The sequence below is a fragment of the Macrobrachium rosenbergii genome, chromosome 59 (genome assembly GCF_040412425.1).
Source record: "Macrobrachium rosenbergii isolate ZJJX-2024 chromosome 59, ASM4041242v1, whole genome shotgun sequence".
Lineage (NCBI taxonomy): Eukaryota > Metazoa > Arthropoda > Malacostraca > Decapoda > Palaemonidae > Macrobrachium > Macrobrachium rosenbergii.
This window is the reverse complement of record NC_089799.1, coordinates 21,159,278-21,173,885: the sequence shown is the minus strand read 5'-3', so window position 1 is coordinate 21,173,885 and position 14,608 is coordinate 21,159,278. Positions and strand designations below refer to the sequence as shown.

At 33.4% G+C, this 14,608-nt stretch overlaps 1 long non-coding RNA gene across 2 annotated transcripts; it reads left to right on the top strand.

Moving 5' to 3' along the window:
• Positions 1-5,043: 5,043 nt before the first annotated feature.
• LOC136837461 (uncharacterized) lies at positions 5,044-9,461 on the top strand. 2 transcript variants are annotated; one of them, XR_010852696.1, is made up of 3 exons: positions 5,044-5,138; positions 7,553-7,665; positions 8,789-8,964. It is a non-coding gene; the product is annotated as an uncharacterized lncRNA (long non-coding RNA). The 2 variants fall into 2 exon arrangements; XR_010852695.1 differs by lacking the exon at positions 5,044-5,138 and adding an exon at positions 5,202-5,397 and having other exon boundaries at positions 8,789-9,461.
• The last annotated feature ends 5,147 nt before the right edge of the window (positions 9,462-14,608 follow it).

Sequence of the window (14,608 nt, the reverse complement as noted above, 5' to 3'; positions counted from 1 at the left end):
AATGGAGTTTTTCTGCCAAGGATCATTTACAAGAGAGGAAAATGTATCCTCTGCTTTTGTTGAAAGTGAAACAGAATGGAGTTTTTCAGCCAAGGATTACTTACAATAGAGAAAAATATTTACTCTGTTGTTGTTTAACGTGAAACTGAAAATTGTATCCTCTGTTTTTCTATAAAGTGAAACTGAATGGAGTTCTTTGATGCTTTAGTGCTGGGTATATGAATGTTTATTTTAGTACTTCTCGGTTCCTTGATAAAACTGAAATAATGAGAAAGGAATTTCATTACTGAAAAAAAAATAAACAACTTTCGGTCTATGGTCATTTATAAAAAAAAAAAAATTAAAGATTTGCTTAGAACTAAGTATACACAAGGATAGGAGCCCTCTGAATTTAATCAAAGTTGACTTAATTTTTTTATCCAAAAATAACAAATATAATTTTATCGTACCATTCGGGTTGACAAATATTTTATCATGTACATTTTACAAATAATCTATGTATTTCAATGTTAATATTTTTCTGTAGTTACCCATATAAGATTTTATCAGTACATATCTATTTTTTATTATCCTTGATTTTATAAACCGTCTAATACCATCGTTTTCTTTTATTCCTGCTTTGTGGGCTAACCAAATCCCAACAACATAGTCACAAATCAAAATTACAGCAGTGTTCCTGTCCTTTTTTTGATTGTGCTTCAAAATCCAATTTTAAAATTTTCAATAAACTTTTTGTCTTGATGTGACACAATTCATTTAATAAATCACAAAACCAATTAAGCAGTTTCTTGTTACACTTACAGAAATAAATTAAATGCATCACATTTTCTGGTTCTTTGCAGTTTTCACATAGTTTACTATTTGATATTTTCATCATATACAATCTATCTTTTGTGGCCAGAATTTCATGAATATATTTGTACAAAATTTCTCTATCATAACTGTTAATCAATTTACTGTTAACATTTCCCCAAATAGTTTTCCATTCAAATAAAGGGTATTTCTCTTCAGTTTTTGGGTTGAACTTCTCATCTCTCGATAAAAACCCATAAATACTCTTAGAGTTCACATTTGGGTAGTTTTCCATCTTTATTACCTTCCGTAAGGTTGTTGTTATGTCATCATAGTAGGGGGAGGATACAATAGCTATATCTGTCATATTTTGTTCAACCTCCAAAAGATACGATGTCCTCATCTTACAGTAATACACAATAAGTTCATAACCAATTACTCTTTTTATGAAGGACTTATAAAATGTGTTGAAAAATATTGAATCGGCTTTCGTTGTTACATTGATAATTCCAATGCCTCCCTTCTCTCTTTTTAAATACATAGTCTGCCTGTTTAATGGGTGATAGTTTCCGTTCCATAAAAACTTAAATATACATCTTTCTATTGATTTCCCAGTCGTTCTTGGTAAGGGAAAAACATGGGACCCTAAGCTCTTGATAAAACCTTTGAATTTATTGTAATTGACTTTTGGAATAGGGACAATTTCCTAGAATACAATTGGCCTATATTGCATACAATACTGTTTTTATAACTTTCCAATTTTCTTCTCTTGCCTTTTCGTAATCATTATCATAAATTACACAGAGTATCTTGAAGGACCATACAATCGCATTTATACTAACATCTGGCCACACTTCCTTGTTTTTCCATAATCCCATTTCTGTTATAATTGCTTTCTGATAAGACTTGCACCTGTTGCCTCTTCATAGTCTTTTATTATTCCAAAACAATCTTTAATTGATTCATCAGACTTAACTATAATGGTCGTGTCATCTGCAAATCCTACAATACTAATTCTCAGTCCATTTGGTAGTTCTAAAGCTTTCTTAAGCAGTTTACTCTTTAACATTCTGTATAATGGTTCCTGAGCTATTACAAAGAGAATCATGGATAATGGACATCCTTGCCTAACAGACCTCTCAACAGGGAAATAATCGGTCAGGTTCCCATTAATACAAAGACAACTCTGAGCATTAAAATAGAGCATTTTTATCAAACTTATAAAACTGCTTGCAAACCCCATTCTTTCTAGTATCTGAAAGACAAAATTTAAATCAACCCTATCAAACGCTTTTGACCAGTCAAGAGAAAGCAGAGCTGCTGGTATTTTTTCTGAATTTACAAAATAGATTATGTCTCTCAGAAGCATATTGCAATTACTGATTGATTTCCCCGGCACAGAACAGAATTGTTCCTGTGATATAACCAATGCAGTTTTTTTTTTTTAGCCTGTTAGCTATTATTTTTGCAATTATTTTGTAGTCTACATTGAGCATAGTAATTGGACGCCAGTTTTTAATATCATCAGAATTACCAGTTTTGGGAACTAATTTAATTACTCCATTATTTATATTTCCACAAAAAGTTTCTTTAAATACATACCTAATTACTTGCAAAAACTCCTCTTTGATAGTACCCCACATTTCCTTATAGAATTCAGCTGGCAATCCATCAATTCCTGGGCATTTACCAGTTTTCATGCCTCTAATTACCTCCCAAACCTCCTTTTCTGTGACTACTTCTGTTAACAATTTGTTTTCACTTTCTCCTATTGTTTTCCCTATCTGTCTCAAAATTCTAATTGATTTTTATTGTTGTGATACTTGACTATAAAGTTCTGTAAAAACTACAAACTCTGCTTGGATTGCTTTGTTAACTCAGAGAGTCGTTCCATTTTCTGTTTGCATCTTTACAATATTAGTTTAGCATTCTTTTCTTTTACCTAATAAGTACAGCGAAAACTTTTCACCTTTTATTTTCTCATCCACCTTAGCTCTTATGCTTATTCCATCACAGATTTCGTCCTCTAGAGTCTTTATTCTCTCTTTCAACACATTTATTTCTTCAAACGCACAACAACTACTGGGATGAATCTCATATTGTCGCCTTAGGAGTGACTTCAACAGGTTTTAGGCTGCCATATTTTTCCTGATTAATAATTTTTGATGTTTTCATGAAAAACCTCTTTATTTGCTCTTTGGCATCTAACCACCATTCTAGCGCCAAACAATCATTTTGACGTAATCTCATTTTCAACCTCCCCCATAGGTTCACAAAGTTATCAGTTACCATAGCATTAGACAAATTGTTGGAATTTAACTTCCTATAAACTTTTCCTATTTTTGACTCATTTCTTAGCCTAAACAAGTTCTTCATTGGAGGGAGTAGGTAGAGCTCTCAGCACGCGTTCGACTCCTCCCCGACCGGCCAAATGAAAATAGAGGAATTTATTTCTGGTGATAGAAATTCACTTCTCGACATAATGGTTCGGTTTCCACAATAAGCACCAGCAGGGTCCCGTTGCTAGGTAACCAGTTGGTTCTTAGCCACGTAAAATAAATCTAATCCTTCTGGCCAGCCCTAGGAGAGCTGTTAATCAGCTCAGTGGTCTGGTTAAACTGAGTTTTCACTACATTATGATCTGACCAGGCAACTGAGATGCTTTCTGTCTTTTGTACCTTACAATCCAAATCTCTAACATAAGTACGGTCTAATCGAGATCCATAGTTCTTTTTCACGTATGTGTATTGTTAATAACCACGCATCCTTCTATTTTAACGCATTTTTCAAGTATACAGGGCTTTCGATAAGAGGTTACTATCAGAATTAGAGCAGTCTCTTTGGCTTGTTATGCAGTTCCAGTCCCATCTAACACCAGATTTTGCAGGTTGTTTCTACAGTAGTACAGTAAATCATTTTTGAACATCGAATTCGGTTAAGATTAACATATACAATAAATAATAAAGAAGGTGCTGGAGACTGTGGCGAAAAGTTTGTTGAGTGCTCATTCGGGGAAAATGCGAATTCCTTAAAAAAATTAACATATATCTGCACCAACATTAGGAAATCATAATTCCAGTACAACTGCAGACTTTCAAAGCGCCAGTAGGGCAAAGAAGGGTTAAAACGGAAAATTATATGCATTAGGATAGTTCAAATGGATTTCCTTTCCATTTATTTTCAAACAAAATTAGCTTCGCTCTAGACTACTAGTGTATTAAGATAGAATTTCATTGAAAGGAAGCTATTCAATATAATGTCAACAGTGGTGTCAAAATTTATTTAGTAACACTTAATTTGTTTCTTAACTCATATGAGACTTGCCTTTCCCCTACAGCAAACCATTCGGTGTTTTGTATTATCTTGTATATATATATATATATATATATATATATATATATATATATATATATATATATATATATTACTGACAGGAACTCATTGAAAGAGGTCCTGTTAGAAATTATAAATGCACAGATAAGCGGCAAGTGGTCAGTGTTAATATACATGGGCAAATATTGACTTTATCACATACACAATTGTTCTGTGCATTAGTAGAATTACTAAAAAGGACCTCATTCAAACTGGATGGTATCTAATGGAGTATTTATCCAGAAAAAATTCCAGTTTTCTGGACAAACAGTCTCATTGTCAAGTATCCATTACAATGGGCATCCAGTTTGAATGAGGTCCTTTTAGTAATACATATTTATATATATATATATATATATATATATATATATATATATATATATATATATATATATATATATATATGTATGTATATATATATATATATATATATATATATATATATATGTATATATATAAATACATATATATACACACACATATATACACATACATACATATATATATATATATATATATATATATATATATATATAATGATTAAATTTGTTGGAAAGAGCTTTGAATAAATCTTATATGCAATATATATTCCTTAAAATAAGCGAGTTTACTTTTTACAGAGCGACAGTTTACTCAGTACACCAAAGAATTTTCATACTTTTGTTCAGTAAACTATTAATAAAAGTTTTGTTATGATTTACCCAAGCCAATTTTGTCAACGAACTAAGAAATTCTAAAACGCAGACTCAAACAGTTAGCTTTAAAGCATCAACAGATCTTTTAAAGTTTCCCTTAAAAAAAAAAAAAAAGTTTAAAGGCGGTGACTCCATGGTCTTTGATGGTGACGTCATCAGCAACGACGGTTACTCCGCGACCAACTTCTGCGTCTGCTCAGTTTACTAGTGGGAATAGTGAAGTGACGATGCGAGTATGTTCATCGATGAAATTTTTTGTCTGGACGATTCTCATGTTAGGTGAGAAGGGAATTTTGTCCTTGTGGTAGAATTTACGACTGTGAGTTCAGTGGATTGAAGATTGTCAACGTCAGGCTATGGTGGCGCCTAGGTTTGACGAGAAGGAAATGGTCTTGACGAATGGCTGAACTAATTACTGGAGTTGAGCAGTTTTAGACTATACGTGAAGTTGTTGTGGCTTGCCTAGCCGGTCTTTCGTTAATCGAGAAGGATTTAAGATTGGTTGAGCAACAGACTGGAGTTTGGTGTCGAAGATTGGGTACGTGTAGTCGTGCGGTGGGTACGTGAAGTCGTGCGGTCATGGTCGTTTCGGCCGTAAGTCACTTAGGCCGTAACATCCAAAGCAATGTAAGACGTTATGTTTATGGTATTTACCATTATTATTTCATGTTTTACGTACATCCCCAAGGGGCTGGTACTAAACACGGCGCCCATTTTGCATGTAAACGTGCTTACGGCCGAAACGACCTGGATGCAAGTCGTGCCGGTTCTCTTAGCCTAGCTTTCGTCAGGTGGGAAAGGAGTTTGGTGACTATAAGATTTGGTACGTGAAGTTGTGCCGGTGTAGCAGGAAATTATTTCCCCCTGACTGAAATCCCCGAAATTAGTACAAATTGATCCTCCCGGGAATAACAGCCCAGGTTGCTTTTTCCCCTGGGAATTTTAGACCCAGGATATTTTTCTCCCTCTGGGCCATTTCTCCCTACGTATATCCACCTTTGCATGTTTAGTACAACTGGTTGGGGATTTCCGTATAAACATGAACAAAAAACTGTAAATAACAAAGATAATGAACCCTTCGAGGTAATTTAGTCGTGATAATGATCCTGTGTGGCAGGCTGTCTGTGCTACACATCGCCGCCATAGCCATACTATAAGAGTAGTGGGGTTGGAGGAATCATGGCCAGAGGGGGGAATATTGTCCTGGGACGAAATTTCCGCAGGGGGGAAATATATCCTGGGCCATATTTTCCCCGGGCGGAATTTCGGACATGGGGAAGTTGACAGCTACACCAGTTCGCCTAGCCTAGCTTTTGCCAGATGAGAGAATGTAGTTCTTTACTGCTGGTCTTGCTAATGACTGGAGTTGTGGTTCGATTTTAACTCAACGTAAAGTTGTGGCGGTTCTCTTAGCCTAACCCTAGCAAATGTTGTCCATACAGGTAGGCTGTTGAATAGTATCGACGCTTATTTCGTGGTATTATTTTATAAGTTGGCAATACACGATACGCCACAGTAACCAACGTTTTTGAATAGAGCTCTTCGTTCTCGTTATTTTGAACCCCATAAACACTGTGCGCAAATAAATAAAAAAATCAAATTAACATTTATTAAAATAAGACGATACCGCCCTCCCCCGCTCCATAGCAAATACGGCAAAACTAACCAGTAACACCTAGGTTACGTTAGGTTGGTATTTTTGGGTTTAGTCCCCTGTCATATCCTAGCATTTTGCATTTTTCATTGGCAACTTAAATTTGCTATTTTTAGGTGTAGTCCCCTGTCATTTCCTAGCATTTTGATTTTTTCATTGCCGATTTAAATTTGGTATTTTTAGGTTTAGTCCCCTGTCGTTTCCTAGCATTTTGCATTTTCATGCCAGAAAATGACTGGCTGGAGTCTCATTGGCAACGTGTAAAATTGTACCTATTTCGTTACTTCAGTTTTCTAGTTTTAAGTTAGGTTACTTAAATTTGATAAAATTTTTCTTTCGTTGTTTGTTTCCTAGTTTTCAAGTCTGGTTACTTAATGTGTTTATTTGCAGTTTCTTGTTTGTCTGGTTACTTTTTGTAGTTTGTTTTGCTAAGCTAATGGTTTAATGGTTCGTGGTAATAGATTTGTTTGAATATTAAAACTGTAGCTTTAATATAAAAACTGTTATAAATAATGCTAATTTGAAAAACCATTTTTGTGAACAATTAAATTGTGAAATTAGATTTTTCCAATATACTGTTGTGCATTGCTCCGTTTTAGTCGTTAAGCATTGCTCCTTATTAGTCTTTTTCTAGGTTTGGGTATTTTTGGGTCACTTTTTTTCTAGTTTAATATTTATTTTTTTAGTATTAGAACAGTTGGGCCATGGGTCATTTAGGTTAATATTCATTCTTTACAAATATTGTAATTTTTCAATAGGCTACTTGTAAAATCTGACTTTAGTGTTGATAAATGTGAAAGTAGGCTACAGTCACTTTCTATGGTATGACTAGTCTTTATTTTTAGGGTAGTAACTAGTGCATTTACATACAAATACAATGAACATTTTGTATGGTAGTAACCAATTATGCATGCAAATATAATTAGCACTAATATACTGTATTATATATGAATTCTTTTTGACTATTTATAATACAAATATAATTTATAATAAAAATATTTATAATACAAATATAATTAAAGTTTTAATTTACTTCCAGGTTTAAGGTAGTGCAAAACTGTTTGCAGACACTTTAGAAATAAGAGTAAAGCAAAGGTTACTCATTTCAAGCCACGCAATAATGGACTAAAAAGGTTTAGTTTACGGAAAAGGGTAAGTTTTAACATTTTTTGTCAACCATTGGCTCAAAAGAAACTGTTTTTTACATCCACCCCTCCAGGGGCGGTGCCCCTGTAGGTTCATGGAGTCCCCTCCCATGCCCTGTTCCATAGGTCTTAGGACCTATGGGTAGGCATGGGAGGTTCAAATTAATTTTTCTTTCAGGTATAAGTGCATTAGTCTAGCCATTTTTAGCCATTTTTAGAAAACGTTCGTTTTTTTTTAAATTTTAAAGGTTTAAGTAAAGTATTGACTTTTAAAGGTTTAATTAGTAAAGTAACTGCTCATATTTAACATTTTTTTTTAGTGTCTTTTTAGTATTGCCTTTTTAGTAAAGCGCTCGTAAGATTTAACGTAAGTTTAAAACTTAATGAGATTCAGACAATTTAAAACTTAATGATTCAGACAATTTAAAACTTAATGAGATTCAGACAATTTAAAACTTAATGAGATTCAGACAATTTAACGTAATTTGATTTAGTTATAAATTTTACCAACTTTTTTATACATGATTTAAGTAAACTAATTTTTCATGTAAACTAATTTTCAGATTTCACATTAACGTGCTTAAGTTGTCAGTAATTGAAAGCTTAGTTAATAGATATTGATTCTAATAATGAGCAGGAATTTTTATTTCCCACTGTGCAATAGACCTTGTTTTGCTGTGGGTTTGATGCAATAGTAAACCTATACAATAAGACACTTGTGCTCGGCCATATTTTATATACAATCAGTTAATATATAGTGAGCAGGCCTTTTTTACTTATACAGTAGACTAGACGCATGCGTAGCTTTGGCTTTTATTCAATCAGTAAACCCGTATTAGTGATGTAAAGTAATAAAATCGAAGCATCTAATGCCAGTTTTATGCTGTACCTATCCCTGGCAAATTGGATTCTGCAATTTTGCAGTGCGGCTGACGCCTTTAACTTTGGTGCTTTCCCTTTGTTTGCCGGCACTTGGCTAGTCTGGATAGGAGGCAATGGATTTGTAAAAAGGACTGTTTTTTCAATTTATTTTACTGACTTATTAGGATCTCCTAATGATTATTAGGATCTGAATGATTCATTAGGATCTGAGTGATTTTTGTGAGTACAGGGAAGATTTTGTTTTACAGGATGTTGAATGGAGCTGTAATGTAAATCAATGCGAACAGTACTTCCTGTTCAAGAGGTGAGAATGGATCCTGGCATTGTATACTTTGTTTACCGGAGCAGTGTGATGCAAGATGAAACTGGTTCCTCAAGAACTGTATTCGTCGCTCTTATTCCAATTAGTTTTTAAACATGGTGAGTAATGTGCCTGGCCTTACTGATAGGCTTTTCTGTAAGGTACCCTGCATTAATGGTTCAGATGTCACTGGTTATGATTTTAATAAATAAATGATGCACTTCTAAATATGAATTTACCTTCACATAGTTTTTAAACTTAAGATATCTTGCCATATTTTTATTATCTAAACAGTTTACCTTGACCAAGTTAAATATATATAAAAAAATATCAAAGGCTTTACAATTGTTTGATTTAATATGAACTTAATGAACTTAAGAACCCGAAAGTTAAGCCATATTTAAGAGTATCCATATTTAAGAGTATTTATGGTGTATTACTGAATGTCTGTAGTTGGTTTTGTATGCAAACCAGAATTTAAGCCTGATGTACAGAGTGTTGTTTAGCTTACAGTGCCGTGAGTAAATTTTTTTTTCGTAACCATAAGAAACTTGTCTGGTTGTTAGTAAGGCAGAAAGACTGGTGGGAATGGAGAAAGTAAAACTTATAAAAATTGAGGACTCAGTGGCTTTAATTTATACCCAAATTTTAATGTAATTGTCAGAAAGAACAAATGCTTAATCACTTATGCATTAAATAATGCATAAGATTTGAATACTGTCACAGTATTGAAAGCAGTGATTTAAGTTTGGTAATTTTCAGTTTAGGTCGTTTTCAGCTTTAGAGGATCCAACTTGAACTGCAGATGAGTTGTCCAAGGATAAAATTCTTTTGCGGAAAGAAAATTTGAACTTACTATTTTTTAGCGAAAGGATTTTAAGAATCAATCGACAATTTTTTAATGGCAAAAGTTTACTTTGCAGTTCATATTAAAAATTTACTTTGGTATACTGGTCATAAGCAACTCTTCATATACTTTCGTATAAATTCTTTCTCTTGACTGTTTGTATAAATCATGCACCCCATGAAGGTAAGTTCTGAAATGATCCGAATTTTTACTCCCTTGGGCGTTAAATGAAGATGTTAGACTTGCCAAAAATTAGTTTTTTTCCCTTTCCCGTACTTTGGGTCAGTAACAGTTAAATGGTGTTCAGACTGAAAAATGTGTGATGGATCCGGAAAGTGGGTGAAAGATGATTCACCAGTATGACCCCATAGTTGTTAAAGTGAAGACAGTGTATACTAGGCATGTAACCGGATAATTAACTTAGTGCATTTTAAGCTTTGCAATCTAGCAACTTTTTGGTTATTTGAAAAACACAAGTCATTTGTATAGAAATGCATTTCGTACAGTGAAATACTTCCAGAAATTAAGGTGGTGAGGGTAATTGACAACCTACCCTAGAAAGTCTAGGCTAGATCATAATTAGGTTGTCGTAGTCTTAGAGTAGCGATTTCCAGCTAAAGCTTAACTGTATGAAGGTCCTCAGGGACGCACCCCTTCATATTTTAAGGAGAAATGGAATAAAGGGTTAACCTTGATAGCCCCTTTCTACGTGGCTTGAAGCCTGCACCTGCTTACTAACTATCGTTTGTATCCTTGGCAATTTGTCTTAAAATCAAAGCTTAACACACACACGACCTACGGTTTGTTATAGTAGTAAAAGTTATATTACTAAAGCTTTGAAATGCACTGAAGACTAAACACTGAACTGGTTTAATGTCTACTTTGCTCATTTTTTTGGGTGTGAAGCAAAAACTAAATGTGCCTTGACTAACTTAATACTACAGAATTACAAAGGATTATGTACATTATACACAGTTAATATGTTTCTCGCAGATCCATAATTTTTACTAGTTATGCACAAGATAAGATAAAGGGCATATGATTGAGTTTGCTGAATGGGAAAATCATGGAGCTAGGTAAGGAAGAAAGAACTTAACTTTCATAGGGGATAAAGAGCAACTGAGACTTGATAATCAGACAGAACCAGTAATTGACTAAAAACTATGCATAGTGAGGAGGGAGAAACGTAGAACTAGTAATGAGTGCTTATCTATGTACAGTATATAGATAAAATGTGGAAATTTGGACACAAAAAATGTAGCTTCCAATAAAAATTCTGGAATGTAGTAGAAGCCGTTACAAATTTAGTTTTACAAGACTGGGTATTCCGAAAACTAGATTACTGTAACTGTCTCTAATAAAGCCCTGTCTACTAACGGGCACTGCCCGACGGGCAAACACTGTTCCCATAACCCGTTCCACTATACTGACTGACTGAGTATGGCGCCAGGGCGATGGCGTTGTCTGGTAAAACTGCTTCAGAAAAGAAAATATAGAGCTGCAAGTGCCGGACGGGCACTCCCGCTAGTGTGGACAAGCCTTAAGGCCTACTAAATTGTTGATGGAAATCATTTCTGAGTTCTGTTAAAGGAGATATTGGGGAAACGATCACGCAGTTTCGGGTATTAAGCAAAAAAATTCTGGTTTTGACATATGGTGTAGAGATATAGAAAAACGCACAGTAGGCCTATAGAGAATAGAGAAGATAATTTGGAAAACAGAAATAAAGAAGGGTTACATTAACTAGTCCTACAGTGCCTATGTTATTTAACCAGTGAATTAGGTAACTCGTTCTTTACTTGGTCAAACTAGGTTGCAGGAAGGGATAATACTCTTGGCAGAGTTTAAAAGATTGCTTGGCAGTTTTTGCTTGCCTTTTAAAATTTTTCCTCAGATGTAATTGTAGATAGTATTGATAAGAGAATTGATTGTCAGTCATTATGAACCGCTTACTATCTCGAGATTAACAAATTTGGGAGTAAAATGCCCGACAATGGACAGTCTTTTGTACCCATTGCAAATGTCAGCCTATGGTTTCCAAAACGGGAATAATGATAGTCTCTGATTCCAGGAAATGTGTTCAGTAAGACGTGTGCACGAGTAGTGCGTTGATATATTTGTGAGAGATCAGCCACAAAGATACGTTGTTTTAACAGTATTAAATTGCCCTCGTAGCTTCAGAAAATTTACGACAGAACTTAATAGTAAGTTGGCATTTTTAGAGGTTCTAGTGCTAAAGACACACTCACACATGTGTTTGTGTCTATGTGTCCATAGCACTAAAACCCCCCAAAATGCCAACTTACTATAAGGTTTTGTCAGGCTATATGACAGGAGTTTTCAATATTAAAACTTCTAAAACTGTCAGCGTCACTCCACCCACAAATTTTCTGGAAGGTACCAGGTCATCTAATGCTGTTAGAAAACGTATCGTCTTTGTCAGTAGTTTAAGCACAAAATTTATTATCATTGATTCCAAACTCACAGTTAACTTTAAATGCTGTCCTTGTTTAGGCGAAAAAATTCCGAAAAAAATCGTGTTTGAAGGTTGCTTTGTAACGGACTGTCCATTGCAATGCTAGATTTCTGCTCACTATTTGTTTCCCAACACAAATTTATAAACCTTAACACAAAGCTTCATGAGTTATTGCATAGAATGTGTCTGTAAAAAAAGTGTATTTTTCCATTTCTTCCTTCATAACTTAAGTTCAGGTATTGAGACCTTTGTAAAAACTGAGTTAACGTCAAAACTAATTAGCATAAAATCATAATTAAAATGAAACCACTTTAACTTATTTATGAAGTCCACATTATTTTTTTCGTGACAAAAGAACGTTTGAGTCAGTTGGACAACAGGTTGAGAGACTCGAGGTAAAATCTCATTGCTCCATTCAAATCAGGTAAAGTTGAATTTGCAGTGAGACTTTTGTGTTAATTCCTTCTGCTTCTTAAGAATACTCTAACGTTTTTATCAAAGTAAGTTATAAGTTGACAAATTATTCTTCTTCATGATAACCAACGTGAGTTTGATAAATCTATAGTAAACCATATATCTGGTCTTTTCAGTACAATTTTTTTACAGTATAACATATGTATATATATATATACCTACATATATCTATATATACAATATATATATATATATATATCTTTATATATATATATATATATATATATATATATATATATTCTCTGCAACCATACATATGCATATACATATCATTTAGCTCTCGATTGATGGTTTGAATAATAAAAATGGGATATCTACTATCTGTGAGCTTGTAGTGCTGACAGTTCAAACTTTCCAGTGCAATAAAACCGAGAATCTGTACCTACTTCTTATATCCACTTCATTTAACATGTTAAATTTTTACTTTAAAGTACCGGGGCATTTAATGCTGTTAGGAAAATCATATCATCTCGGTCAACAAGCCAAGCACAAAATATATCATCAGCGCACCTAACCAGCAAGATGACCTATGGAAGTATTCTGGGTAGGTACTTACTGAAAAACTCTGCACGAATGTTGCTCAGTGATGGAAATAACGAATTGCCTATTGCAGTACTAAGTTTGCATTCATTATACATTTCCAGACAGAAAATTATAACCTTTTAAACAAGTCCTGTAAGGTTAATCGTAAAAAGTGTAGCGGAAAAGTCCATTTATTTTTCATTTCCTCCTTCATAAACTCAAAAGGTTCATCTGCTGGTACCTTTGTAATGAGCTGACAACAATTTAATTAACTTCAAATCATAATTAAAATTAAGCCTTCTTAACCTATCTGCACATTCCATATCTTTTAAGACACAACTGATATGTTTCACGCAGTAGATAACTCGTTAACAAGCCACTTGGATAGTTTATAGATACAAAAACTTCAGAACTTATAATGGTCAAACTAGCTATTTTCGTTACGGCTTTTGATAACTACATATATCACGTAAAGCCGTATTTAAAGTGAGACACTTTTGTCTTCCTTCTTTATGAGTTTTAAAAACACGCTTAATGTTTCTGTTAAAGTAGGCATTAACATATATATATATATATATATATATATATATATATATATATATATATATATATATATATATATATATATATATATATATATATTGTCCCATGATCTTGGCACTTACATCGGCTGTACCAGGAGGCTGCTAAAAGTCTGAATCTTCTCCTCATCAAGGAGTTAGTTTTAGAACAAACAGGCTGTCAGATTATCCAACTGAGTATCTCCACTAAGAAATCACAGCAAAATTTGTAAGACACATGTGATGCTAAGATTCAGCAATGTGGATATACAATTGTATATAAATACACTTGAATAATTATTTATAAATATAAATATTTTCTTAATCACAATCAACTTCACCCAGCTGTTCTCGCCCAACTACCTGCTGTAACTTATTTGTTTATCATTTTCTCTCCTCCTTCGAAGACATTGAGGTCGTCTGCATTTACACTGATGTGTAGGTGTCTCTTTATTTATTTATTTATTTATTTTTATTTATATATATTTTTTATTTTTTTGTATTGGTGGAGGAAGTAGAAGTTCTGTATTTGTTTAAAACGGCCTTGGCCTATAATTTAAGTTTTTGTGTGAATTAGAGTCTTTTTAAGGCTTGTCACATGAGTTTAAATTAGATGCCTTGGTTTTTGGGTGTTTATTATTATTATTATTTTATTAGTATTAATTATTATTATTATTATTATTATTATTTTTTCTGCCTAATTATTATTATCTAACATGCGCTCTTTAGCAATAAATAGGCAAAGAAGAAAGAATAAGACGAACAACAAGAAATAATTGAACCAGCTATTAAATAATATATAAATTGATGGTTATCTTTATGGTAAAAATACAACCTAAAAGATAAAGGATATATATCGTAATTATAATATGTGACCTGTTCCATGAT